General features: G+C 43.8%; 3 long non-coding RNA genes across 3 annotated transcripts in view; 2 read left to right on the top strand and 1 right to left on the bottom strand.

Moving 5' to 3' along the window:
• Positions 1 to 4,007: 4,007 nt before the first annotated feature.
• Positions 4,008 to 8,544, bottom strand: LOC144323086 (uncharacterized). Its single transcript, XR_013388625.1, has 3 exons — positions 8,123 to 8,544; positions 7,231 to 7,382; positions 4,008 to 4,956 (listed from the first exon to the last, which is right to left on the bottom strand). It is a non-coding gene; the product is annotated as an uncharacterized LOC144323086 (long non-coding RNA).
• Positions 4,714 to 26,350, top strand: part of LOC144323087 (uncharacterized) — a 52,145-nt gene continuing 30,508 nt past the window's right edge. The window contains exons 1-2 of the long non-coding RNA XR_013388626.1: positions 4,714 to 4,812; positions 22,977 to 23,071. This is a non-coding gene — a long non-coding RNA (uncharacterized LOC144323087). The remainder of the gene's footprint in view (positions 4,813 to 22,976; positions 23,072 to 26,350) is intronic.
• Positions 8,639 to 10,709, top strand: LOC144323085 (uncharacterized). Its single transcript, XR_013388624.1, has 3 exons — positions 8,639 to 8,766; positions 8,946 to 9,090; positions 9,165 to 10,709. It is a non-coding gene; the product is annotated as an uncharacterized LOC144323085 (long non-coding RNA).

Below are 26,350 nucleotides of genomic sequence, written 5' to 3' on the forward strand. Positions count from 1 at the left end.
TGGTGCGCAGTGTCAGCCAGCAAAGTGCAGAGCAGGTCACGGTATTTCTAATTCAGATTAATGACCCCATTCAGCCCTGTCTCCTTAGCAGGAAATTAGAGAGTGTAGGAAGGAGCAAATAGTGATTCATAACGCGCGACTCTGGGTATTGGCAGTCGTGCTCGTTAAAAGCTAAGATATTGTTTTGATATCAAATAATTGAGTCTGACTTATTTATGGGATAGAGTGTTCTCCATAACGCCGGGTCCTTCTTGCAAAGCCAGCTGGTTCCAAGCCCATGAGCCCGAAGGACAGGAGGCTGCCCTTTGCCCGGGGTGTTTGCAGCAGCTCTGTGGGAAGTAGTTTAGGGTAATGGGCTGCTGGGGGGGGGGGACTTCTCTTAGGCTCTGCTCTTGATTCTGTGTCTCTTCTCCCCGCCCCGCCCCCCCCCCCCCCCCCCCCCCCCCCCCCCCCCCCCCGGCCAGCTGTCGCCCCGATGACCTAGTCCTGGCCTTTCATTCTCCATCGTCCTCATCTTCTTCAGCGAAGAAGTCTTTAATTTAGGGGCTTCGTTTGTCACCTGTTTGCATACAGAGCCATGGCCTTTTTTCCCAAACCTTTCTCCCCTACTCCCCAACACACACACACACACACTCACTCCTAGTGAATGAGATCAGATCCCTTGTTATCCCCCTGGATAGCCACACATTATCCACTCTTCCCCTCCTATATGTCTCCATGTCTTGTCTGCACCAAAAGTTCTTCCTTCCTCTTTGGATTCAGCTCCTTTCTTCCATTTCCACACTCAATATATAAGGTTGGTTCAGGCTCTTGTTTAAGAGGAAGAAGTGATTTCTTTGAACGGCAGTCATGCAAAGCTCATCCCTGGGCATTCCCCATAAACTTTACCCTGTGAGGATGCACTTTGTTTTGTACTCCAGGGATGTATCTACTCTGAGACACACTCTATTTTTGTGTCAACACCAAAATAGTGGGGTTTTTTTTAAAGGCTTTATTCATTTATTCATGAGAGACATAGAGAGAGAGACAGAGACATAGGCAGAGGGAGGTGCAGGCTCCCTGTGGGGAGGCTGATGCAGGACTCGATCCCAGGGGATCACACCCAGAGCTTATGCCGACCCTCAACCCCTGAGCCACCCAGGCCTCTCAACACCAAAACACTGTTGATGAGAATTGAGAAAAGTTGGATGAGCTTTAGAAATAAGTGCAACTGAGAAGTCATTTCCAAACCTGGGTACATACTGGACTCTCCTGAGGAGCTTTTTAAACATGCAGATTCCTATTAAATCTGAATTTCCCTCTCTTGCACACCCTCCCTTCTGCCACCAGTCTCCTTAGTTCTCCTTGAACACACTGAGCACAGTTCTGCCTCAGGACCTTTGTACTTGCTAGTTCCTCTTTGAACTCTTTTCACGTATAGATCCACGCTGCATCTCTGCTCTGATGGATACCGTCTCCTCCAAGAGGTAAGCGGCCTACTAAAATAACATCCCTCCTTCTGCCCACTTTTTTTGATCTTCTTTGGATCCCCCAGCCACATTATATATTTATTATTTCTGGCTGGTTGTTACTTCTAGATCGCGAGCTATGTGAGGGCAGAGATTTTTTTCCTCTTGGGTTACGGCTCTATCCTCAGAATAAAAAAGAGGATAGTAGATATTCTAGTAAGGTCTGCTGAATCAGTGAATAAAAGATAAATCAGAGAAGCTGAGTTAATCCAGGAAGGCTTATTCTAAAACAGTGGTTCTTAAAGTATGGTCCCAGGACCAGCAGCTTCAGCATCACTTGAGAAATTGTTAGAAATGCAAATTCTTGGGCTTCACACCAGTCCTGCTAAATCACAAACAGGGAGGTGGCCATGTGTGTTTTAACAAGTCCTCTGGGTGACTCTCCTGCTGGCCAACGCTTGAGAACTACTGCTTTGAGATATTGTTTTGGTGCCATGTTATCTTTTGCTTGTACCACTAATTATCAAGGCAAAAAAATCTTGTGGCACTCATATTTGACATTTACACTAATCTCAGACTATTCCCTAATTGTTTCAGGTGCATTGGCTTGGGAAGCTGGCTTGTCATGTGGCCCTCAAGCATCCGGGAAGCGCTCAGTACATATTTGTTGGCTGGTTAATTTTACAGTATTCCCTGAGTATTCTTTTTTTAGTTTTTTTGGCTCTAAATGGCATAAGGAAAAAGAAAGTTTATATTATTCTACTTAGAATTAGTACAGTATTTATTTTATTAGAATAGAGAAAAGACATTATTTAAAAATACTTGTAAGCTGGTTTGGACTCATTGTTTTATTACTTATTAAGAAAGTAATAAAGTAAGAACATGGGCTTAGGAGTCATATTTGGGCTGAATCAGGCTTTACTTTGGTAAAATGGGCAACAATATCTGCCTTTAAAAAAGGGTAGCGCTGGCATACAGTGGGTACTCAGTCAATAATATTGATAATAATTGATACTTTAAACATAATATGGTGAGTGTGAGTGTAATTATATTCAGGCAGAAAGATGACAGCAGAAAGTATATTTTAGAATGGTAGTTCTCACCAAGTGGTCCTAAGACCACTAGCAGAGCACAACCTGGAAATTGTTAGAAATGCACATTTGTGGGCCTCACCCAGATCTCCTGAAACGACTCTCACAGTGGGCCTGCTACTGTTTTTATAAGCTCTCTAATGACCGATGCATGCTCATCTTTGGGAACTCTGCTCTAAAATCACTCACACACACACACACACACATACACACACCCTCTATGCGGGGTAGCTCTTTTGGGAAATAATCTAATAACAGATGGAAGGACCAAGGTAGTCAACGACTAGAGTATTTCTGCTGAGGGACAAGTCAATAGAATCTGAGTCATCTGAATTTGAAAAAGGGACCCGATTCCTGGTTTTTGTATCCAACCCAGTCGGTGGACTAGCTTTCTGACAGGTCTTTGAAAAATGAGGTCCCCAGTAACAGCCCTCTCTCCCTCAAATGTTTCCCTGGCTGCAGCAATTAAACTGCTGAGCAGGAAACTGGACCTGATGTTCTGTTAACCCTTTGTCAGCTGAAGCCCAGAGGCAATTTGTCTGGCAGAGAGATTTTCTTCTCAATTACCCCCCCTGCCCCCCCACCCCCACACTACAAAGGGAAAGGTTCCTAAACCATCTCCCAGTTGAGTTTTTTCCAGTTTTGTTTCCATGTCTGTGTGATTGAAACAGCTGGGTCAGAGAGCAAACAGAGGGGAAAGGTCATCACAAACTAAATGGGGCTGCCGAATCTCCTTGTGTTTCTCCTTGGTGTCATGAAGACAAATTGCAATAAAAAAAAAAATTCTCCCAATGAAACTCTCCTTTCTCATCAGCCTCCAAGCATTTCTTAATGAACTACGACTCAGTCGCCTATGAGCCTGATGGTTTGCAGTCCAAGCAGAGCCCAGGACGAAATGGTCAGCCTGGAGTCGATGGGGGCCAGCGCTCAGAGCACTTTTGTCCTTGTGTCCTGAAGGTCGGGTCTTCGCCACAGCCCAAGTGCTCCCTTTTACCACTTAATGACAGTGTCAAACAGACATGTGGTCAGGGTGAGCCAGTCCTTCAGGCCAGGCAGGACAGGGCCACTGGGCCACCACTCCCTGGTTACTTACTGCCTTTCCCTTTGTCTTTTACAGACATCCATTTTGTTATTGTCCACACAAGCTTGATAGATTTTCTCTGTAAATTTTGAATTCTAGATGGGCATCTACTGTCTTGAGGGACTTCTCAGCCAATTTGAATGTGAATTTAAGCAAAACATAACTTGTATCATCATCTTATTGAAGCTACATCTGTTAGAACCCAGTTACTTGTTTTTTTTAAAAATTTATTTAAATTTAATTATGAACATATACTGTATTATTGGGTTCAGAGGTAGAGGTCAGTGCTTCATATCTTATATAACACCCAGTGCTCATTACCTCACATGCCCTCCTTAATGCCCATCACCCAGTTACCCCATTCCCTACCCGCTCCCCTCCAGTGACCCTCAGTTTGTTTCTCATGATTAAGAGTCTCTTACGGTTTATCTTCTTCTCTGATTTCATCTGGTTTTATTTTTTCCTCTCTTTTCCTATGCTCCTCTGTTTTGTTTCTTAAATTCTACGTATGAGTCAGATCATACGATAATGGTCTTTCTTGGATTGACTTGTTTCGCTTAGCAGAATATCCTCTAGTTCCATCCATGTCATTGCAAATGGTAAGGTTTTAATTTTTTGATGGCTGAGTAATATTTCATTGTATATATATACCACATCTTCTTTATTCATTCATCTGTCCATGGACATCTGGGCTCTCTTCATAGTTGTGGCTATTGTGGACATTGCTGCCACCAATTACCCTTTATTATGGGAAGACAATCCTGTCTTCTGCTTTTCCCATTTCTAAGGTTGAGAAGAGTTTTGATTTTGGCAAACAGAATAGGAACCGTCCAGAAACATCCAAATGAGTGCCTCTTTGGTAAGGAGAATCCCCTGTACTCAACCCTGTATTCACATGCTGATTTCCATGAGGTCTTTATTGTTGTCCACATAGTGCCTTGTTCGCCAAATACCCAACAACCCTTTTTGGATTCAGTATTATTTTCAAATGTGAGTTTTAGCCACATGAAGCATAAAAACTGGAATGGAGATATAAGAGGTAGAGAGATCTGATTTTACAGTAAAATGAGGATTTATTAATCAAATTTGGATTTCTATTCTGTTGATGCAGGTGATAGAAGAAAGAATTGGACTCCTGCTTTTAAATGAAAATATGTATACAAACCAGCCAATATGGATCTACTCCTGTCATGTAAGTGCTCAATAATAGGACTTTTCTTCTCCTCCTCTTCTCAGGTGAGTGATGTCCCTTCAATACATCAAGAGACAACCGTACTAAAGAGTGGGCAGGAATCAAAACTGTAGTCAACGGTTTCGCACTTTGGCCTGTGGACATCTTGGGGCAAGGGTGGCGGGGAGGTTAGCAGAATGTCTGCAAAAGCTTTTAAATCCATATGTGCAATGAGCATTGCATATGGATGGATTAAACACTATGTTTTACACAGAGTTCCTATTCTTTCTCAAATATCCACATATCCACTATTAAGGTAATTAAAACACATACTTATCTATAATCATACAAAATGAATTGTAATTTTTTTACCACCCTGCCTCTTCAATTTCTCAAGTACTATCAAGTGATGCCTGAGAAGTTTTTTGAGTAAAAATTTTCCTTGTATTGAAAAACAAGGAAAATTGCTCTTCTATAGCATTGCTTACGGCAGGGCTTCCCAGGTGTGGTCCTAAGACTCTGAGGGACAGTGCAAAGTGCAGATTGCCTGGCCGCAGCAGGCAATTCCGGGGGTGGCTGGAAATCTGCTTCTAAAACCAACTTACTAACACCAATTTTTCCCATACATTGGCACTTGAGAACCATGGGTTTAAGGGAATTGGAAAATAACCTTCACATAATCAGGAATCAACTTCAGAAGGTTAAAGCTTTGTGTTTTCAGTTTCACCTGAAGATGGAATATCCCTCTCCTCTTTAAATACTTGCATACTGTCCAGAAACTTGCTGGAATATCTATCAATCATGTCAGATAGTCTATTGACTGTATCCCTGTTGGAACTCTAAAACAGCAACAACAACAAAAAAATGGTTTTGGATCATCTACAGATGTGGCTTAGTCACATGACTACTTGCCTTCATTGGTGTGCACTGAAATGCCACGTAAATGAAATTACAGTGGGCAGAGGAGCTCAGATCTGAAATCATTAGTAACTCCTGGGGGCATTCACCTGATTTGTGTGTATTTAAATATAATCTTCAATAAAATGAGGAAACCTTTACCACCATCTGTGTTGCCATAGCAAAGTGCAGGCGCAGCAAATATCTGGCCAATGTTTTCACACCCCCCTCTCTGGCTGCATGGCAGCTAGACATTTCTAATCAATTCCAGTAGTCCTTCCCCTTGAACCAGGATATTTATGCCTCAAAATCCTCTGCCCCAGGCGACTGTTAGCTGATGGGATGACTAGATGATGAAATCTATTTGCTGTGTCCGGAGTAGAGCAGGGCATACACTCTGCAGTCAAATGGGATTAGAAGGCTCAAACCCCAGCTTTGCCACTTAGAGGCTGTGGGACCCATAGCAAGATATTTCAGATTTGTAGGTCCTCTGGCAGGCTCGCTCTCCTCACCTGCAAGAGCAGGGTCGTAGTCCCATCTCACAGGATTATCATGAAGGTGGTAGAAAGAACCCTGGGTGAGTTGCTTAGCATTCCTAGTTCATACTCGGTACTCAGTACATTTTTAGGTGCTATGAATTTTAATACAGCTTGAAAAGATGTAGTAATGAACACAAGGAGAAAATCCATTTTGAGGGACGACTTGGGTTCTACAAAGGGAGCATGGCGCATTTTACAGCAAAGCGCATCCTTATTGCAACCCCTTCTCTGGGATTATGACTTATATGGCCCACATTTATTGAGAGCTTCATAAATTCCAGAAAGTATCCTAAGCACTTTATGAGGGGTAACTAGTTTAACCCTCACAAGAACCCTGTGAAGTTGATGTTCTTATCCCCCAGTTGATAGATGAGGCACCTGAGGTGTAAAGAGGTTCAGCTGCTGACCAGGGATAGTGTCAGACCCATGCTGTTCACAGCGAGGCCCCCCACTCCTGCCCGCGGCAGCCGCAGCCCCAGTGAGAACCATGAGAAATGCAAACTGTCAGGCCCCACACTCCTGAGCCCCAAATCCAAAATTTGGTGTGTGGGCCCAGAAGTCTGTGTTTTTACAAACCCTCCTGGTAACTCAGAGGCTTGTTAACCCATCAGAACCACAGGCCAGAAGGCCAAGGCATTGAAGGCACAGCAGAGGGGCAGGAGTGAACCTGTGACCAAGCAGGGAGCAGCCTGGACTAGAGAACATGCACCCCGCTGAGGACCCGGGAGTGCCTTTTTGCAGACTTTCCTTTCTTATCTGTATTTCTTCCAGTAAACATCCTGGAATTCTGTATATATATATATATATATATATATATATATATATATATATATATATTTTTTTTTTTTTTTTTGTATGAAGAAAATTGGTTGGTGCTATTGTGTTTTCACTTTGTGTTACAGGTTCCCATAGAACAAATGAGAAAACCCATGTCTCTGAATTGTGTATAGGAACTAGTGTGAAAGTACCCATGTCTCTTTCAAATCCGGGGGCCCCCCCTTACTTTGTGCAGGTGTGAGCTCCTGCAGGTCCCCTCTCCGCAGGCTCTCCTCTTCTCCTGGTCCTTGGGTTTAGTTCAATAACTTCCTGACCATCAAGGAAGGTTTTGAACCCTTTCTGCTGCATGAATTTGAAAGGGCCTTAGTTGGGGGCCTGCTGCACATAATAAAAATCACAATAAAAATCTAAATGTGTTAAGAAGCCCAGTGCTAGGGGCTGCCCTGTCCCCACTTCACTGAGTCTTTGTAAAGGTCATCATGGGGCAGGGACCCCATGCTACCCCGGTGCCGGTGCCGGTGCTGATGAGAACCCTTACCCCCTGACCGTCCCCAACTTTGGGAGCTACTGGAGCACCCCGCGTGAACCACTCGGCCAGGATTCCACCCCAGGTCCGCCTGACACCCAGACCCACTCTCCTAGCCACACACTTGATGTGACAGAGGAGGAAAGATTGATGGAAATCTGAGGCCACTGACGTCACTAGGGTGGAAAAGCCAGAACCTTCTAGAAGCTGGATGCTGGGGGTTCAGGACCTTCCCTGGTGATTTGATCCTGATCTGCTTCCAGCCCAGCCATGTGATCCTGAAGCCAGAAGGCTCTCTGGCTGTTGTTTGTTGACTGGGTTCTGGGCCCACAGCTCTTCAGCTTCAGGGATGCAGAGAAATGACGTAGACCTGGACACAGGCCCGCACGGCCTGTGTCCCTGCGGGGTGCTCTGGGGGCCGCCAACCTCGTTACCCTGGGGTGCGCTTGGGGATGGGGGAGGAACTATCCCAGAAAACTGTGTGCCCTCTCCCAGCAACCTCTGGGGTAGCCTGCACTTTAGGGAAGAGGACAGAAGGCAAGGGATTCTTTCTGAGGCCACCTATGGGCGCCCCTCTCCTGCCCTCCCTCACCGGTTGGTCTGCTTCTGCGACACAGGCTGGTAAGACACGAATAGCCTGTCACACAAAAGACAAAGCAAAGCCCAGCCACAAGCTGCCCTGGATCTCTGGGGCTCAGCCAGCCTTCCTCTCTCCTGTTGTGCCCATGCAGATCTTCCCTAGCTTGCTTGTTGCTTCTCTGGCTCCAACCTCCTCCTCTAAGTGTTTAGCGCCCTGTGTTCACTCCAGACTGCCTTTTCCCAGCGACTGACACTGGACCTTCACCCCAGGCCTCAGTGTTGGCTGCTCTGGGCATGCTTGTGAGGTTCGCCTGGGCCCCTGCACCCAGTCGGTGGTAGGGGTGGTCTCCGAGTTCCAGCCCTGTGCTGGGGAGAGGGCATCAAATGCCTCGGGGAGGGGGGTGCGGTGGAAATTGCCCAGCTCCCAAGACCTGAGCAGTGGGCCTGGAACTTTGAAGTAGCTAAGAATCTACTGGGGCTTTTGTTAAAATGCAGATTCTCAGGTCCCTTCTCCCAGAATTCTGATTCAGTAGTTTTGAGGTGAAACCCAGAAATCTGTATTTTAATGAGCAGCTGGGTAGTTCATATGCTTCACTTTGGGGAAAAGGGGTTTGGCGGTGGCAAGATGGTGTTGGACCATATGACATTGAGCCTTTGGTTAGCAGAGGACCTGAGAGTGTGTATATGTTGGGGGAGGTGGTGGTGGGGTTCCTAAACTGATACCCCAACTGGGGGAGTCAGACACTGCTGTGGGAGTCAGGGGAACAAGATGGCAATGGACATCCTCATACTCTTCCTCTCCTTCTGTCCCTTTTCTATCACCTTCCCTTCCAAAGGGAATTTCTTTACAGGATCTCTTACAAGGAAACTTTATTATACATAAAATAGCTGCCAACAAAGCTGTGCAAGCTGAGGCCGAGGGGGTCTGCAGGGCTCCAAGCTGACCTCTCTTCTACTTCATCCCCTGAGGAACCACCTAAGGTAGATCCATGGACACTGCGGGATTCCTTCAGGATTCATTTGAAAACTGTCTTAACCTAACCCCCATTTTACAGGTGAAGTTGAGCCCCAGGGAAAGGAAGTGACTTCCATAGAGCCGGTTAGAGACATCACTGGGTGATTACCTGGCTCTACTCTCAGGCCACTGAGATTTTCCAGACAGCTCATTAGAATACCAGTGTCCAAGGTGAGGCTACTAGAAGTTCTGGGGGACAGAGGGATGAGCTATGGCCTTATAAATAAGTTTAGGCAACACTGGGTATAGCCTAGTTAACCAGTTTTCTTTATTGCAGGATTTCATAGCCCCCTGAATATTCTAATGGGAGCTGTGAATCTCCAATAAAAGTTATAGAGGCAGAATTTTGCAAACTCATTTAATAATAGACAGTTTCTCCTCCTTTGTAACGTATCCATGTCTCAGCAGACACTATTGTAAGGAGTACTGTTTGGGGGGATTGCTGTGATATACTGTCCTTGCCCTGAGACCAGCCAGAGAAAGGGCATAGTCACCAAAGACTAGAGTCCTCACCAGGTTGTCAATCACATAGACTTTCTCTAGACCAGCCAACTCTGGTCTAGGTGTGGCTAGGCTGCCACACCTGGGCTCCAGGTGGACCAGTGTGACCCATCCCACGAGAAGGAAGCCACAGGCCAGAAACATTAGTGACCTGGCTGACAGAGTGGCTATCAGCCCGACTCCCGCTGGATGCAGAAATTCAGCTCTCAGAATTGCTCAGCCTACAGGACAGCATCGAGGATGTCAGGAAGGCATAATTGGCCCAGTGTCCCATTGAAGACCCCAGGACTACGATGGGCAAGGAGAGAGCCAAGGAAGAGCCATGGAGGAGGCAGTTACTGAGGAGCACTCCTCAGCCCCCTGCTATTGGAGCAGATGCATTACCAGGGAAATCAACAGAGCCAAGGGGTGCTGGGGCCTCGGTCACCAGACGGGCAGGGGCTGGCTAGCTAGCTGGTCAAGGGGAAATTATGCTGGCAACTTTGCCTTTTCTGCCCATTTTCAAAGCTGTGATTTGTGGACCTTCGCAGCCCATCCTCTGAAGGCTACCTGCAAGTGAGCAATGTACGCTCTGCCACAGAGGAGTCGGAGGCCGGGTAGCGACAGGAGGCTAGAAGGGAAGCAGGCACTAAATCAGAGTCTGGGAAAATAGAAAGGTTGATTCAAACCAACCGTGATCAGGTCCCTGTCATATAACCTTAGTTCTGAAGCAGATCACCCAGGGAAGGTTCCCAGGGAGGGCATGAGCTGAGCTACCACCAAGGAGGGTACTTCTCATGGCTGGGTGCTTGCAGGGTGGTGTGGCCTGCAGGCACACAGCCCGGGATGGACTGGAAGGCCCTGCCACCCAGGTTAACCTGTATGGTGGACAAGGCACCAAGCCCAGTAAATTCCCATGTCCTGGCCCGTAATCATGCATTGAAGAAAATTTGGCTCCAGATCTGATTTTATCTTAATATTTAATTTTTTGTGTGATTGAAAAATAAATACATGTCCGTTATTAGTGGAAGGCACCAGAGAATATGGTTATGAGCAAGGTCTTCAGAAATTGAGTTTGAGCCCAGAACTCAGAACCTGTATGACTATGGGCAAGCCATTTGCCATTTCCTGTTTTGTAGAATGAGAAAAATAATGATAACTGCCCCAAGTGGTTGTTATGAGGATTTAATGAGACAATTTATATATAAAGTCTTTAGCAAAGTCTCTGACATGTAGTAAACACTTAGATTTTAGCTATTATTACAATCATTATAATTACCAACCTAGATTATCTGTTAAGAAATGCTTTAGCATATTCCCTCTCAATCTTCTAATAATTTAATCATGCATTTATATTTTTAAATAGGTAGGATCATATTAGACATATGTAACTTTGTGTCCTGTTTTTTTCAATCAGTGTGCTGTCCTATATGCTGTTTCTAATAGGTAGAGATAAAGGGACTGATTTGGGAATAATTAGTCCTGGGTTAGAAATTAGCTTTACCACTTACAGACCCATGAGACTCAGTTTCTCAGCTGAGTTGGTGTGATCATTGAGTTCCTTTACATATGGGTATGATAAGGGAACTGAGTTAGCTACAAATATTAGTTAAGGCGACCTACGGGCCTGGTACCAAGAACAGTTGGATCTTTTGTTTGTAAACTGTTCTTTCAGGAATCTCAAGGGTTCTTAAGATGCACTCTAGGGACCACCGAGCATATCTGTGTCTGCCTGTCTCCATGCTTTAGCACTTCCAACTCTCAGCTGTAGGTAGAGCCTCTTAACTTCTGTTTCCTATATCAGGATTTACATGCAATTTTATTTGAAGAAAGTCATGGTGCTTAAAAATAAATTTGAGTTCTGTTGCTTTAAAGAGTGATACCCAAGCAGGGTTGATTCCATAGGAATATTACACATATTATAAGTGTAATACTTCGAGGGGGTTAGATATCACTGCAATTAATAGCAGCATGCAGGAAATATAACTAGAATTGTTCTAACAGGCCCCATATCCTACTAGCCTGTTATTAATGGAGGAGGCTTCTCCACTATGGACCTATTCATCTGGGCCGAGGCGTTGTAAACAGTACGGAGGACTATCATCATAGCTATTGTTGTGTTTGCCCTGCATGTCTCTTGAGCCATCTCCTCTTGGCAACAAAACCCCTAATTTCAGTAGGGAGCCGTTTCCAAGTGCTTTAGGCTGAGCATATGACATAAGGCTGACTAATTTGACTGCACAATCCACGGGGTGATGCTTGATTAAGTTAGGTCGACCAGAGTGCACCCTGGCTTTTGTATTGGGATTATTGGGACCACTAGCCATAAAGACGAGGTGAATCGAGAGCTGCTGGAAACCCACCTTGCTAACACACAGGGAGCCCGCACCTCAAAATGAAGCTGAGACCAAAAAAGGCAGAGCTGAGAAAGGGTGCCAGGTTTCTGAGGCCATTGTCAAAACCCCTGATACAACCATGCCTGGAGGTACTTTGCCCCTTGAACATCCCACCTATGGAAATCTCCTTTGTTTAAGCATGAGAGGAGTCTCTGTCTGTTACAGTTGAGAGTCACAGCCCAATCACTGCATGACTCTTGCTGATGGATGCTCTGAGCAGCTTTGTTGGGGAGAGAGGAGGGTGGGGCCCTTCATGGGGGAGCCGACCCACTGATGGGGGACAGGAGGGCTAGAGCATGAAAGAGGAGGGCGATGTGAGGAACACGATTTCCTACTGTTGCCCTGAGATGTGAGTACCTGCCCTTGGAATGCCTCACCGCTGGGTATCTAACCCCCTGGAGGCATTTTGCATCCATTTCCTTGGGCACCTGAAGACCCATCTGACATGGTATCAGAAAAGCCTTGTAGGGGCCAGTGATGGGGGCTGTGAGCACCAGCTAGGGGTGGGAAGCAGAAAGCAGGCTGGCTGGGAGGGTGCTCTGGTGGTTACCTGGGGCAGGACTGGCAGCAGGAGAGCAGTAGAGCCTGGAGGAGATTGCAGATGGGAGAATGGCCATGCTTTTCCTGGATCCGAGACAGACAGCTCTCAGAGGCAGCAGAAGAGCCAGGGAAGCAATGTCACAAGTCTCTTCACCTTGTGATCCATGCCAGTCTTTCAAATCTGGCTGGTTGATTAAAGTACCCTTGTGATCAAATGGTGGGGGCAAATCTATAGTCATCAGAACTCAGCACTTAAATGTTATTAATAATATTTCTATAGCTTACAGGTCGACATAGTTTGGGTTCTGAGTTGTGTACTGTGTCTGTTAAAACAATTAAAAATCAGTCCCACCTGCCCTATTCCACACCGCCCCTCCCACCCCACCCCAGAGGGTGGTATTATAAACCTAGTTCACACACATCAGCCTCAAATTTCTATTCACCTACTGCCATTTTACAGTCCCAAGTGAGAGCAATGGTAATCAAGTTCCTGGCAGGAAATGGGTTTCTTCCATGAATAGCCAGAGTATTTCTGAGTCGCTGTTGCTGAGAGAGGGGCCAGGTTGGGGTATATATCATCTGAATGGTGGGCCGGGCCCAGCAGCTGGTTCTTCACTGAGACTATCACTTATTTCCATGGTTCCCAGTGGCAGCTTCAATAAGATCTCAGGGAAGGATAACTGGGAATAGAATACATGTTGCAGCTGAAATAAATGCAAATAAAAATCTGCAAGATCACTAGCCCAGGAGCAGTGGGTGAAAGCAAAGATGCTTTCCGTTAATAGCCTGGCTGGTCGTAGCAGGGTGATCCCATTGTTAGAAACTGCCTATTGTCACAATCCTGAGACAGTAACGACTTCTTTTCTTCCCTCTGAAGCTGGAGATATCAGAGACCAAAAATATCCTTAACATAAATCATTCTATTCCAGCATTTGACAGCCACTGTCTCAAACTCAATTAGTCATTGGGCACAAGGAAAGCCGAGATCATCACAGATTCACACGTGTTTAATGGATAAAGCACAACTGGGGAGAGATTTCCTCTGATTAATCTCTACTGTTCAATGTTCGTTAGTAGATCACATGGTTATTAAAATAAATAGGACAGTAGAAGTTTCTTTTGGGCAAGGTTAAGCAGATGTGTTCTGTTTAAAAAAGACTGAATGAATTGCATCCCAGAGAGAGATAAAGGAGGCAGAGCAGATGAAAGAGTCACAGGAGCATATAAAGGGCATTTAATTAAAAAGCTTGTCTCATTGCTTGGATGAGGACCCTTTCTACCAGGAAGCTTCTGTCTGAACCGGGTAATCCGAGGGCTGATACAAAAGCAGACCTCGAGGGTACCAAAACCTGATTCAGACACTTCTAGAGAAGGTGCTAAACAGAGACATGGTTTCACTGATACTGGAAAACTTGAACTGCTCAGAGCACTTCTATTAATCCTGTTTAGCAATTCTCTGGGCAATGATGTCTCCACTTCCTGTGTCCTCTTTCTTGGAGTAATAATGACAGTCATCATTGCATTATGCCAAATGGGGTTTATTAATGCTGCACTGTTGATTGGTTCTAGGCCGGAGACATGAATACAAATCAAGTCTGGGAATCAGTTTTAGACAGTATGTTTCTTTTTAACAATTCAGGGTGTTTACCTAAAGCCTGCTAATTGTTTTCCTTCTCTGGGTCAGCATTGTCTGTTTTTGCTTTTTTTTTTTTTTTTTAAGTTTATTTATTTTTAGTAATCTTTACACCCAACGTAGGGCTCAATCGCATAATCTCGAGATCAAGAGTTGCATGGTCTTCCAATTGAGCCAGCCAGGCACCTGCCTTGTTTTTAAGTTTGAAATCAAAGAGCCTATGTGTAAGCATAGGCAAGGGTAATGCTATGTAGAAAGAGGTTCTTAGGGGCACCTGGGTGGCTCAGTCCATTGAGCATCCAACTCTTGATTTTGGCTTGAATCAGGTCATGATTTCAGGGTCGTGAGATGGAGCTCCACATCAGGCTCTGCACGGGACTTGGAGCTTCTTCCTCTCCCTGTGTCTGCCACCCTACTCCTGCCTCCCACTCTTGCTCTCTCTCTCTCTCTCTAAAAGAAAAAAAAATGAGGTTCTTAGGATTATAACAATTTTCCTTATAGGTTTATGAGGTTGTTCTGAGGAGTCCCGATGCCCTAATGGTGGGCATGTGCAGGGATCACTACATTTTAATATGGAAAAACTGAGACCCATGGGGTTGAACGGTTAATGCCAGATTCTCTATTGTCTGACTCTCAGGCCTGACTCCTGGCCAGCTAATATTGTCCAGCTAAGTAACTGGGAGTGGATTAGATTTTATGAGGTCAAGGCTAGGGCTGTGAGTTCCTATCAGAGCTCATAGGGGGCCCCAGGAAACCAAAGGACAGGCAAAGACAAAGTCTGTAGCTGAAATCTTGATGATGGAAGATGTCTAAACATCATGTTTACAGAAGCTAAATACAGGGATTAAATTCAGAGGTCAGAGCCAAAAGTCAAGATTTAGAAGAAGGTGGATCCAAGTATGGCAAGCTGGAAATGCTCAGGATCTGGGACAAATATTTGAAACTGCAGCTGGATTGGACGTGGGTGGTAGGGTCTACTGAAGGACCAGGCCAGCTCTCCCTCAGGCAAGTCCTTGGCAGGTCCCTTCTGTTACAGGATTTTATGTACTTACCCAAGCTCAGGAAGGCTTTTCATTTGAAATCTAGCCAGTTAGGGTACAAAAAGGAGATAAGAAAATCAGGCACTAAAGTTATCTTTCTTCTTGGTTCTTTATGAGTATTTTAGATTTGGCAAGATGGAAGAAAGGGTAAATAAATCACTTGGCTATATCAAATTGACTTTCTGTTTCATAGTTCTTTCAGTCATGTATTTCTTTTAGTCAAGGTTATTTGTTCATTGTTTTCTTTAAAAGTACCTGTAAGAGCTCCTGGACATAAGGACTGGGCATCAGCTCAGACACGTGGTCCACTTAGGTACCATTTTATTGGCCAATAGGGGGCCGAAGGGACATCCAGTGTGACGTCTCTTCCTTTCCTCACACCCACCTTCCTGTTCCCAATCTTTTCGACATCTGAATTTCATTAGTTCGTCCGTAGGGGGGATAGAATTTTCCTCCACCCGCCTAGGGTTTCCATTTGGGACTGACATCAGAGAAATAAATAGGAGAAAAAAAACATATGAATTTTATTTATATGTATGTGGGAATTATCATAAGAAAAATGAAGATCCAAAGAAAAGGGGATATACTAAATTGAACAAAGAATGGCAAAATGGAAGGTTACTAAAATATGTGGGGAGACTAAAGGAAAATAAATTTGTTAAAATTATTTTAACAAGGTCTGTTTTTCATAGATTTCTCTTGGCCCTGACCCCTGTCCCTGGTGATGAGAATGTTTCTTTCTCTGGTATAGAGGGGCACCTTTCACATGGAAATTTTACCACCTGTTTTCAGGAAGAAAGAGGAAAGTCAGGGTGTCTTTCTTGCACCTACTGTTTATCAAGTGATTTTAACTCAAAATAATCAATATGCCAAAGTGGCGTATTTTGGGGTAGCATGTTCCAAACTCCTTTATATCCAAACTTTGAAAAATATGTATTTCTTGCTTGTTCTGTTTTGGGGGTAACAAGTTTATTACTGTCTGCAAGGAGCCAAAGATTTCCTTCTTTTGTACTAAAACAACTAGACAAGCCCCCAGAAGGTGACATAGAGCTTGATGCTGAGACCCCATCCCTGCGCCAGTGTTGAAGGAAGATGGAAGCCAATGAAATGAGGAGCCTTGTGAACTTTGAGGTGAGACAGGAGACCCCTGGAGTCTCTAGTAGTTCAAAGCAAATCTCAGTTCTTTGGAAGATAGAGTGACCAAACTGTCTCTGTTTTCCTGGAAGCTTCTTGGTGTTTGCACTGAAATTTCCACATGCTGGAGAACCCCGAAAAACTGGGACAGTTGGTCAGTCTATTGGAAGACCACAGTGTTGACCCATCTCAGATGTCATATGCATTTCTAGCTCCTTTTTCTCTTCCATATTCCTATATTGGTTTAGAAGCTGGTCCCCTTAACCATATGCTACTGGTTAAGCTCCTAAAAGTCTTGGCTTGAAATTTCTGAGTGAAGTTCAGTGATAGTGTCCTCCACTGGCCAAACACTTCTTCTTGGGCTCTGCAGCTCCTGCAAAATGACTTGTTTTGGCCAATGCTATCAGCCTGGTGCCTCTTTATGGACTCAACGGCTCATTTGATTCATAAACTTATGCGTGAAGCTGAAAAATGAATACTTGTCCTTTTTGGATTGTGGCATCTGAGGCAACATGTGGCTATTTTTTCTTCTAAAAAATGGGATGATAATCACACCAACCCCATAGAGTTGTTTTAGGAATTAAATAAGTTAATACAGGAAAAGTGCCTAGAATGGGAACCAGCACAAAGCATATATTAAATAAATATTAAGAAAAAAGAAAAAGTTACATAATACTATAGTAATACAGACTCTTGAAAGAATGGTCTATGTTATCCCAATTTGCCAGTTCCCATGGCCAAGGGCTTTCAGGCTGTGGAGCAAACATAAGATTAATATGGAAGTCGTTCAGAATTGGTGAGGGTTTGCCCAAGAAAACCTAACCTGGGAGTCAGGGGGCCTAGTTCCCCCACCACTTAACCGAAACTGTCACCTCATATCCTTAGGAAGCCACTGAACTGAGCCCATAAATCAGCAGGGCCATCAAACCTTCAGCTTTGTGTGGTGGCCCGCGGGTGTGGCTTTGACCACCAGAGGGAGACAGAGGAGCAGATCACTGAAAACTCAGCTCCAACCGGACTGGGCATCTAGGAAGCTTAAGTGGTCTCGCAACCAGAAGATCATGCAACTGACCTTGAGGGGTGACTCAGCTGTGACGAGTAGGGGAAGTAGAGCCAGATGTTGATCCTTTCTCCAGGCAGAGAGCAGGGCGGTAAATAGCACGGGAGGGGGGCTGTGGGGCCCATCTCTTACCCAGCAAGCCAGGGTGCCCGATCCCAGGAGTGTACAGGAGCTCACAGCAGGGGGGCAAGAATGTCACCATAATAAGCTGGGCTTGAGGAAGGTTTTGGGAGCTGGAAAATAAAAGTCTTGGAACCCAGCAGCTGAGATGAGAGCAGGTAAGGACACGTCAGTCAGATGCAAGGTGGTTGTGGGTCGGGCTGGGTGTTACCTGCTTGTGCTTTCCCCCATGCTTTAAAGGGGCTAGCTAGCAACGCCTAAAGAACCAGGGATGGATTCCCCCAGAGAAGCGGTTCAGGGCTTCCCTTCCAGGAGGGAAACAGGAATGCATTCAGCTAATAACCGGTGATGGTTTTAGCTCCAAGGGTATCAGGTAGCCAGGTCCCAGCAGCTCTGGGCTTTGGGCAGCAGGACAATCCTGGTAACACCTATGTGGGTAGGCCTGGGGTTCCTAATCCACTGCCAGGCTTGAAGCACGGGTTGGTTCTTCATGACCTGAGTCTGGTGAGCTTTGTTCCCTTCACTTTCCTCAGAAGCTAAATTCAAATTTCTAAGCTCATGTTTCCCAGTGCTAGAGGTCTTTTCCATCTCATTTATTGGCTTCTTTGCTTGCCAGCATACTAGAATAAATCTTCCTACAGAACAGGCTCTGCTCTACCCCCCGCCCCCCACCCCATGGCAAAAGCAGCCAGCTGGGAGCCAGAACATATGGGGTGAAAATAAGGTAATAAGTGGATGAGTTCTATTCTTTCCAAAATCATTAGAAGTGAATGGTCAAATTTCATTGAGTGTGGAATATTTGCAAATAGCCTTTCCAAGGGGAAATTTAAAAAAAACCCAAATGACTCGTGAATGCGAGGATTATCTAGGAAGATGGTGCTATGGGGAAGGGATTGTCAAAAGGGGGTATTGAGACTTTTTTCTCATGTAGGCTGGAAATTGATCATGAGATTACATTTCTAGAGAATGATTTTCTAAATTTTTTTTTTTTAAAGCAATGTGACAGCATCATTTGATCAGCTGTAATTTCAAAGTTTCATCCTTTTGAAGGGCAGTACTCAGTTCTAACACCCAACAGTCTGATGGGTCTATATAAAAATGTTCTAATTTATGACACCTTATGTGTAGAACCTACACGATTGTTTACATTTTAGAAAAATCAATGAATATTTTAGGTGGATGTTCACCCTGAAGCTCCTCTTATTTATCTGTGTTTGATAAACAAATACCTCCCCCCCCCCCCCCAAACACATGCTCTTCACTCTATTTTCTGGGCTGTCTGCCCTTTGTGGGCAGAAGGTAATTGAAAGTTGTAATGGGGTGCCATCTACTGGGGAAATAGAACAATAGATTAAAGGAAAATTCGATGGGGGTCTCATTGTACAGGACAGAAAAGTTACAGAGGACTTGATGAATTTGTCAAGGCAAACATGGAAAGAGATGGACCATACACTTAGCTTTCTGGAAGATTCTTATTTGAACCCTTATGTGCTTCCTTTGATAAGATACTATGTTTTACATCAGGTCAAACACTGGTTGTCAGGAGAAACCCTCAGTCTATACTTAAAATCCCAGAACTGTCAAAGGGCTGAGAGCTTTGCGATCACCCGGCCCAAAGCCCTCATGTTACAGACGGGAAGCAGGGGCTCAGAGGAGTAGAGATGCTCCGTGCTTCCCAGCTAGGGAGCTCCGCGTGTCTCCCAGCACCCAGATGGTCCGCACTTAGATGAGTGGCCATTGGGCTACACATTATGACTGAAGGGACATCTGGAATTTATCCAGGGCCCCAACCATCATCTCTCCTGCTGGCTAGGCAAACTATTAGAAAGTCTCATGATTAGAGTTGCTCCTGTGAGTGGAAACCTCTGCTTCTTCGTTTGCACTCTGCCTCCACAAACACCTTCACACACACAGGGTTTTTCTGAGTAGTTGTTATTTCCCTGCTTATTTAGAAAGTAACCAGAAGAGCTGCCGACTTAGATCCAATTCTGACCAAGAGAGGGTGATGGGGGGTGAGAACATCGTGGGAAGTGACCATGGCACCCTGAGGCAGTGAGGGCCTCGGAGGAAAGCTGAGCTCTGGAGTCACAGGCCCTGAGCTCTTGAGTTAAAGAGAAGTGGGTACTTGGGGGGAAGACCATGCATGAGGGACGAGGGACTGGAACTCCCAAAACCTGGGAGGCTGGCTGTGCAAATGGAAATTTGCCCACTGATGGATAATTAACTAAGTGCTTAGGGAAACCACTGGTGCCTCCACAGGAGCTCACCTATGAGTCCTGATTTCAAAAGAACACGAGACAGAGAGAGAGAGAGAGAGAGAGAGAGAGATGAGTGCTTGAAGCCAGAGATGAGAGGCAAGACCATTGAGACCAGAATTATGTGGGCTTTAATTCCCAGGAGCTTGTGGGAAGTGCTCAGGGTGACAACAACCATAAAATTACTTTCAGAGTGAGACCCACAAGGAGGTGGGGGCATGTGTGGGTCTGCTGCTCGGAGGGATTCTTGTGTTCTGGCCAATAATACCAAAAAGATATATATATATACCAGAGCTCCACACTTCTGTTCATCTTCATTTTTTGCAACAAGGAATGATCCCTGGGTTGAAAAGCATAGAACAAACGCTAAGAAAGGGAAAGGAAGTCCAGACTGGAGAACTGCGCATCACATGGGAGCAGAAACGCACCTGCATGCTTCCAGAGCTCAGTGTTTTACCTGCATCATCTCCTTTCATTTGTCCAATAAGTCTACGGACCCAGGCACTATCTTCTTTAGCTACCAGGAGCCCTGCACTTAGGGAGGTAAAGCCAGAATGTTGAAATTTCATGTCATTTGGAGGAGGGGAAAGAGCACCTTTTGCACCTGGTTGCAGGATCTGCAGTCTGAGAGCTGGGCTGAGCTGCTCCCTGGGGAAGGGGAGTCTCCTGAACCCCATGCGGGACACCCCATCTTCTGGGGGAACTTGCAGGCAGGGACTGGAGACCACGGTGAGCAGCTGGAGATCCAAGGATGGAAAAATGGGGTTTTTGTTTTATTTTATTTTGGGGGGGTAGTTTTAAACTTTTTTTTTTTCCCCTAAAGAAGGAGACTAGACAGTAATAAATTCTACAAAGTTCAAAGGAGTGAGCTTGGTGTGATTCGGAGGGAAATCCTTAGACACAAGACTGAAAGATTAAACACCTGGGAAAGGAAGCCACTGCTCCGAGCACCCAGCAAGGGTTGTTAAAACACAGTCATTTGGAAAATCCTGGGGTCCTGCTCTTGTGCCTGCTGCTTGGCGGACACCCTGATAAACAGAGCCCTCTCCTCAAGTGAGGGGACAGGCCCACAGACGACCTCATTGCTGTGGAGACACCAGATAGTGGGAGCGTAGTGACACAAGTGTGAGGGAGCCCGGGGTGGGGGGGCACACAAACCAGCCAAGGGGCAAAGGGACCCACCCAGAAGGTTCCCTGGGCAATGTGTTCCTTTTCCTTTCATTAAAAAGGCTTTCTGAATTAAATTTCGGTTACACTTTTAGTTTGAACAATATGAACATATGGCTTTGCCTTTTTAAAAAGCCATATGGTCAAATATTGGCAGTTTCCTATGTTCCAACCTAACCCAAAGTCTTGAAAGTCCAACAGCAGGACAAACAAGTCTTAATAACAAAAGGGCAGGAGTTCTCTGCTCTCCATCTCCTCATCCCAGACTTCTCTCCCCTAAGGCTGCCTCCTCCAACTCTGGGAGCTGTTCTTAGCTATTTTTAGCTACTTACTGCCACCTGATGTGTTTTGCTGTCATTTCTTGACTTTCCATTTTTGACAATCCACTGTGCATTGGATTTCTATTGTAAAGATAGGGATTTGGCTGCCTCATGCCTCTACTATCGTAATCCCCCGAATTCCCTCACACTTCTTACGTTGCTCTATTATAACTTCTGGTGAAATCACTACGTTGGCATTGTTAGCATCAAGGAGGGAAGCCTGGTCCCTGCTCCTCATGTTTTCTTCCACGAGGTGGGATTTCCCCTTAACATCCAGTGCTCTCTTCCCCTTTATTCGGTTATTACTTGGCTTCTGTCTAGGGGAGGAGGAGCAGCTTCATCTGGGTGGGAGATTTGGATCAGCCCTTTGTCCTGCCCAGTGAAAGCTCTTTGTTGCCAAGGAGCAAGCTTTCCCTGGAGCACTGCCCTGCCTGGGCGGGAAAATCTGCCTAATTCTGGGGTTCAAAGCCCATTTGGCTCTCAAAACTGAACTACATTAGCCAAATAAACCTTTGTCATGAAGAAGAAAAACAAAGAGATATTTTGTCCTTCATCTGAATTCCTTACTTTTATTGATCAAATTATTTAAAACTTGGGTAGGGAAGAAGAAAATGATTTATGAGATTGCTTGCAAGGACCCTACAATTATAAATAGTTATAATGTGCCTCTAAATTTACCCTTCTTTTCCTATAGAATTCTCTTTTCTCTAGAGCAGTTGACTGGCTTTATCTATTTGCTTAGCTCATTGCTAAAGGATTGAAGGCTGAAGATTCTCTATCAAGTCATCTCTTTAAGTAATCCCTGCACACCCACCCTCCCCCATGTCCCTCTGACCTTTCAATCTTTCCTAACTTTCAGAATCCTCCTCCTCCTGCTCCTGTCTGTCCCACAGCTTGTGACTCTCCACTCTCTGGGCCTGAAGCTGTCACCGGGAGTGTCCTTCACCAGCATCCTGGGCATTTTGCTTGCTTCTCTCTGGTGTCGAATCCCAACTTTTTAGATGACATGACTTTCTCTTTCTTGGTCTACATTCTCCCCTCACAATTAACTAATGGTTTTGCGAAGTAAGAAATTCTGTGTTGGACAGAATTTCTCTTAGACCTTGATGGCACTGTTCCAGTGTGTTCCAGAATCCCAGAGTTAACGAAATTTCACAGTGATGGATACCTGGTAGGTCCCTTCAATTTAGAAACATATTCTTTTATGTCCTAGGAAATTTTATTCCATTCTTTCTTTTTTTTTAAAAAAATTATTTATTCATTCATTCATTTGAGAGAGTGGAGGGGAGGGGCAGAAGCAGAGGCAGAAGAAGAGAGAGAATCTCAAGCAGACTCCGTGCTGAGTGCAGAGCCTGACTCAGGGCTCGATCTCATGACCCTGAGATCATGACCTCAGTCAAAACCAAGAGTCTGATGCTTAATTGAGTATGCCACCCAGGTGGCCCTGTGTTATTTTTTTATAATATTCTCCTCTCCATTTTCTCTGATCTCATTGTCTACCCACCTCACCATGGAACTTCTGTTGTTTTGATGTTTGACCATCTGGATTGAGCTTCCAACTTTTTTGTCTTTTTTCTTATTTCCTATCTCTTTGCCATTTTGTTTTACTTTCTGTGAGTTTCCTAGACTACCTTTTAATGTAGAGCAGTGTATTCAATTCCCCTGTTTTTAGTTGACCATCTCACTCCTTCCTCTTCTGTGTCTTAGATCCCTGAATCAAGAGCCTAAATCCTGAGTCTGAGACCCACCACTTCTGCAGAAAAGAAATCGCTTATTGATTCTCATCAGAATATTAAAAAAACGTAAGTATGCAAGGTGGTTGGATGTTAACTAGACTTGTTATTATTCTGCAGTGTATAAAAATATGGAATCATTATGTTATATACCTAAAACTAATATGTTATGTGTCATACTTCAAATTTTTTAAATTAAAAAAAAAAAAAAAGAGGAAACCATCTGTCTCTAGCTAAGGTAGCAGAGTGGGGTTGGGGGTGGACTTTGTAGTCTAGCTTCATGGTTTAGGAAGGGGATTTGATTCCCTCTTATATAAACTTTGAACCAGCTCTCCAACTTCCAGCCTTATTCCATACCCTGGGTCTTCAGAATTAATTGATGCTTCCAATTTGTGAGCCTTTCTGGAGCTTTCTGAAGCATAAGTATTCCATCTTATCTTTTCCTACAGGCTTGGTTTTCAGTTTTCCTGGGTCTGTTAGGTCGTGATACTTGTTCCTCTACTTCCCAGCATCCAGAATTGTGTTGACGTCTCCCCTTTGCTGTGTGTGCTCTCTTCTCCCATATTATTTGTCCACATGGGAATATGTCTTTTTAAGGGCAGCCCAGGTGGCTCAGCGGTTTAGTGCTGCCTTCGGCCTAGGGCATGATCCTGGAGACCCAGTATGGAGTCCCACGTCGGGCTCCCTACATGGAGCCTGCTTCTCCCCCTGCCTGTGTCTCTGCCTCTCTCTCTCTCTCTCTCTGTCTCTCATGAATAAATAAATAAGACCTAAAAAATAAGAAAATAAAAAATTCTTTTCTCACCATTTTATTCGGGTTTTGAGGAGAGATAAATGAGTACATTTAATATTACATATTTTTTTATTTTTATTATTTTTTTAATATTACATATTTAAAGAGAACTCTATTCCTCCTTCCCTCATTCCATCACTTTTAGTTACAACAATTTATTAAAATAAATTCACATATCATACAACTCACCCATTTATGGTTATTTTTAGTATATTCAGTTATTTTTAGTATATTCACAGAGTTGTGCAACCACCACCATAATCAATTTTGGGATGTTTTTGTCAATTCTGAAAGAACCCTATATCCATTGGCAATCACTACTCATTTTCCCCTAATTCCTCCAGCCCTAGATAACCATGAATCTACTTTCTATATCTATGGATTTGCCTATTCTAGGCATTTTATATCATGGAATCAGACAATATGCAGTCTTTTGTGCCTGACTTCTTTCACTCACCATGAAGTATTCAAGGTTCATCCATGTAGTAGTGGGTATCAGAATTTCATTTCTTTTAATCAGTGAATAATATTCCATTATCGAATAATATTAATGTTATCCATTTGAATATACCACATTTTATCCATTTATTCATTGATGGATATTTGAGTGGTTTCCACTTTTGGCTATTAAGGATAATGCACCTAGAAACATTCATGTCCATGTTTGCGTATGGATATATGCTTTCATTACTCTGGAGTATTTACCTAGGACTGGAATTTCTGGGTAATTATATTTAACCTTTTGAGGAACTGCCAGACTCTTTTCCAAAGTGTCTGCACTATTTTATATCCCTAGCAGCAAGCCTGAGGCTCCAAGGACTGCCTCCTCACTGACACTTGCTATTACCTATCTTTTTTGTTTTGGCCATCCTAGTGGATGTGAAGTGACATCTCATTGTGGTTTTCATTTGCATTTTCCTGGTAGATAATAATATTGAGATTCTTTTCATGTGCCTGTTGGCCATTTGTATATCTTCTCTGGAGAAATATGTATTCAAACAATCTATTTTTAAATTGGGTTACTTGTTTTTTTTATTATTGAGTTTTTGTGTATGTGTGTATGTGAAATGTATTCTAGTCCCTTATCCATTACATAATTTGCAAATGTTTTCTTCCATTCTGTGTGTTGTCTTTTTGCTTTCTTGGTGGTGTCCTTTTGCAATACAAAATATGTCCACCTTATCTATTTTTTCTTTGGATCTTTGTGCTTTTGCTGTGATAGGATGAGTTATAAAGTATTCTAGTCTTTGGAAGAATCTGTAATGAGTTGGGATTAATTCTTGTTTTTTTTTTTTTCTTTATTTAAAGTTTTAATTTAAGACTTTCCTGTTTTGCTAGTTAACATACAGTATTATATTCGTTTCAGGTGTACAATATAAAGATTCAGCACTGCCATGCAACCAGTGCTCATCACAAGTGCCCTCCTTCATCTGCATCATCCATTTCACCCATCTCCCCACCTCCCTCCCTTCTGGTAACCATCAGTTTGTTCTCTAGAATTAAGAATCTGTTTCTTGATTTGCCCTTCTCTTTTTTTTCCATTGATTGTTTTGTTTCTTACATCCCATATTATGAGTGAAATCGTATAGTACTTGTCTTTCTCTGAATAACTTGTTTGGCTTAGCATAATATTCTCTGGCTCCATCCATATCATTGTAAATGGCAAGATTTCATTTTTTTATGGCTGAGTAATATTACATTATATATATATATATATCTCACATCTTCCTTGTTCATTCATCAGTCAATGGACACTGGGCTGTCCCATAATTTGGCTATTGTAGATAATGCTCCTATAAACATTGGGCTGCATGTACCCCCTTGAATTGGTATTTTGGTATTCTTTCGAAAAATACCTGGTAGAGCAATTGCTGGATCATAGGATAATTCTTTTTTAACTCTTTGAGGAAGCTCCATACTGTTTTCCACAGTAGTTGTACCAGTTTGTATTCCCACCAACAGTTTAAGAGGGTTCCTTTTTCTCTACATCTTCGCCAATACCTGATATTTCTTATGCTGTTGGTTTTAGCCATTCTGACAGATGTAAAGGGATATCTCACTGTAGTTTTGATTTATATTTATTTCCCTGATGATCAATGATGTTGAGCTTCTTTTCGTGTGTCTGTTGGTCATCTGTATGTCTTCTTTGGAAAATATCTATTCACGTCTTCTGCCCAGTTTCAATTGGATTATTCATTTTTTGAATGTTGAATTTTATAAATTCTTTATATATTATAGTTACTATACTTCTTTATCAGATATGTCACTTGCAAATGTCTTCTCCCATTCTGTAGGTTGCCTTTTAGTTTTGTTGATTGTTTCCTTTGCTGTGTAGAAGGTTTTTATTTTGATGAAATCCCAATCATCTATTTTTGCTTTTGTTTTCCTTGCCTCAGGAGACATATCTAGAAGGAAGTTGTTATGACTGATATTAGAGAGTTTACTGCCTGTATTCTCCTTTAGGATTTTTATGGTTTCAGGTCTCACATTTAAGTCTTCAATCAATTTTGAATCTATTTTTGTGTTTGGTGTAAGAAAGTGGTCTAGTTTCATTC

The sequence above is a fragment of the Canis aureus genome, chromosome 11 (genome assembly GCF_053574225.1).
Source record: "Canis aureus isolate CA01 chromosome 11, VMU_Caureus_v.1.0, whole genome shotgun sequence".
Classification (NCBI taxonomy): domain Eukaryota; kingdom Metazoa; phylum Chordata; class Mammalia; order Carnivora; family Canidae; genus Canis; species Canis aureus.